Here is a 2859-nt window from a genome sequence, read left to right as displayed (position 1 = left end):
ACCTACCCTGATTTCTGCCTAACTGCAGGTATTCTACAGGCTCCCTCCATGACAGGATGCATGCCAGGAGGAGCACCCTGGAAGGAAAACACACAGTTCCAGAGGCCACTTAAAACAGTACTAGTAATGCATACGTAGGAGTGCAAAGGTGTGCACAGATTCATTTGTTCCATATGGATTTGGAGCCAGCAGTACTCACACACATAAATCCAGCTTTTCATCAATGAGAAGCCAAATGAGTTTCTCATTCATTTATTACTGGATCCACCTGTCTATATAAAGCCCAACGTCATTTTGCCTGCTTAGTAAAATTGAAAATCTCATTGGCTTACCTAGCCTTTAAATTGTAATAAAGGTTAAATCTTTCATGAGCTGCATGTCTAAGCCAGAACCCAGAAAATGATCTGTGCCCTGACCAAAAGCCAGTTATTTTTCTGCCTTTGCCTTTCACCGGCATTTTACCTTGGCCTTGTTTTGTTCCCATGCTATGTGAATTTCCCATGCCTCTCCTCAGACACACACTCTCTGTAGAGAGAAGCAAAATCTGTGTGGAGTAGCAACCTTTGCAACAATGAAAACATTCCTCCCCAGATGACTCGGGACAGATTGGAGCCAAACCATTTCCTTCAGTCCCTGAGCACATTGTTTCCCTCCAGTGACTTCTGCAATCCAGAAACAGCTGCAAATTCCAGTAAAACAATGTTCTGATCCAATCCCTCAAGCCATCTTTACCCTTTTGTTTTTCTCTCTGGAGGGAGGAAAGAAAAAATATTTGAAAACCTGCCATGGTGCATTATTTCCAAGCGTCTGTTGATGGAGGTGTGAGTCAAGCAGCCCTTTTTATTGGAGGAAAGAAGGAGAAAATAAAAATGGAAGAGAGAGAGGTATGAAAAAATGATGGAAAATGGCATGGAGAAAAATCTGAGTGTGTGGAATAAAGTTCTGCAACGGGGAAAAAAATGAGCAAAAATATTGCTTATACAATGCAACTGAAATGTGCTCAGTTCAGAAGGCTTTAGCTCACCTCACCTCTCACTTTGGGTAAGCCAGGAAGCCAGCCTATCTCAACATTTAATTTGGGCCATTTTTACATGAAAGTAACCCATAAGAGAACATCAGGATATATTAAAATGATACTGTTGTCAGGCATAGTGCTACATGCCTGTAGTCCCAGCTACTTGGAAGACTGAGGTCGGAGGATCCCTTGGGCCCAGGAGCTTAAGGCTGCAGCAAACTGTGATTACACCTGTGAATAGACACTGTACTCTACCCTAGGCAACAGAGCGAGGCTCCATCCCTAAAAAAATAAAAAATAAAATAAAATAAATAATACTGTGAATTGAAAATGCATGAAGGTATATTTCACAAAATAATTTACAGCAATACTCTTGTAATCTGCAACCTCCGCAATACACTTAAATGGTGTATCAATTTATAAAACTACCTTTTAATTTATTTTATAAATTAAAGTTTATAAAATTGCACTTTCAGATTCACTTTTACCTTTTTTTAATTTCTTGTTGTGCCTAAGGAACTGGTCTTTGCAGATAGAATCAATGCTTGCCCTCTAGCTTCTGGTTGGGGTTAGCTAATGGGAAGCATCACCAGAAGGTTCAAGAGTGGGGAAAATGAGGTTGGGGTATTTATTACTATGGCTCCCTCCCTGATGGGTCACCATGGGCTGGTTGCGTCCCTTTACTGAAGATCACAGCTTCTGAAAGAGGGGTGTGTTCTCCCTCTTCATGCAGCTATGCTCTGTTCCTTTCCCTTTCCCCAGCATGTTTTGGAGGCATGGGTGACCAAATCCTGCTGTTGCTAGAACCCAGGGTATTGCGTAATAAAGCAATAACACTTTTCCAATTCCCTAAACCTCACTCACATCTTTATAAATAAATTAGTCCCTTAAACTCACCTTAATTATCCAGTTTGAGTGTGCTCTGTGCCTGATTTTTTCCTTGAGCTACACTGTAAGTCCCTTGAGTGCAGTCTTATAGGATGATTTGTGTCTTCTTCAAAATATCTAGCATGGTGCCAAAACATCCAGCATGATATAGAGCAAAGCTTTGTCATTCACAGTGTTGATGATCTGAAGGAAGTCCTTCACTTAGTCTGCCTTTTTTTGAAAATCACACTTCCAGACCTATTTAGTGAACTCTTCATGATTCCATCTATTCACACAAAGTCAGCCCATCATTGTTACCCAATACCTGCATTTAATGGGATTTTGCTTCTTATGGAAAATAGTGTGATGTAATGGAAACAAACAGAGGGATTTTGGAGCCTCACTGACCCAGGCTCAACTCCTAGCTCTGCAACCTACTAGTTGGGTAACAGGAAAAGCTGCTTAAAGTTCCCAAGAAGCACTGCCATTATACATAAATGTGAGATGCAGAATTATCACATCTCTGCCTCCTTCTCCCTCTTGCTTCTTCCTCATCTTTACCAGAGTGGCCAACTTGAGGTTTTTGTCCCCAGTTTAAACACAGTGGCCAGTGGTATAATGAAGCCAGCTTCCTGAGGAAGAAGGGATAGAAAACAAAGGAAAGAAAAATGTTAGGTTTAGACGCTGGCAGCATAAACCAGGCTTATGATCAATATTTAAATATAATTTGGGGAGACATGGAAGAAATTGTGATACTTAAAGAGGCTGATGAGGAAACACATGAGGAAGTGTTTAAAAATGAGCAAGAGATCAGCACAGTGGCTCAGGCCTGTAATCCCAGCACTTTGAGAGGCTGAGGCAGGAGGATTGCTTGAGGCCAAGAGTTCGAGACCAGCCTGGGCAACATAGGGAGATCTTGTGCTACAAAAAATAAAATATTAGCCAGATGTGGTCACATGCACCTGTGGTTCCAGCTA

At 41.4% G+C, this 2859-nt stretch overlaps 1 long non-coding RNA gene across 1 annotated transcript in view; it reads right to left on the bottom strand.

The window, feature by feature from the left end:
- The window catches only part of LOC116528497, a 2305-nt gene extending 1155 nt beyond the window's left edge, over window positions 1–1150 (bottom strand). The window contains exons 1-2 of the long non-coding RNA XR_004259068.1: window positions 463–1150; window positions 7–77 (exon numbers count right to left, since the gene is read on the bottom strand). This is a non-coding gene — a long non-coding RNA (uncharacterized LOC116528497). The remainder of the gene's footprint in view (window positions 1–6; window positions 78–462) is intronic.
- Window positions 1151–2859: the final 1709 nt, after the last annotated feature.

This window comes from Sapajus apella, unplaced genomic scaffold (genome assembly GCF_009761245.1).
Source record: "Sapajus apella isolate SASKATOON/1434 unplaced genomic scaffold, GSC_monkey_1.0 scaffold59, whole genome shotgun sequence".
NCBI classification, from domain to species: domain Eukaryota; kingdom Metazoa; phylum Chordata; class Mammalia; order Primates; family Cebidae; genus Sapajus; species Sapajus apella.
The sequence above is the reverse complement of the archived record's forward strand: the minus strand, read 5'-3'. Positions and strand labels throughout refer to the sequence as shown.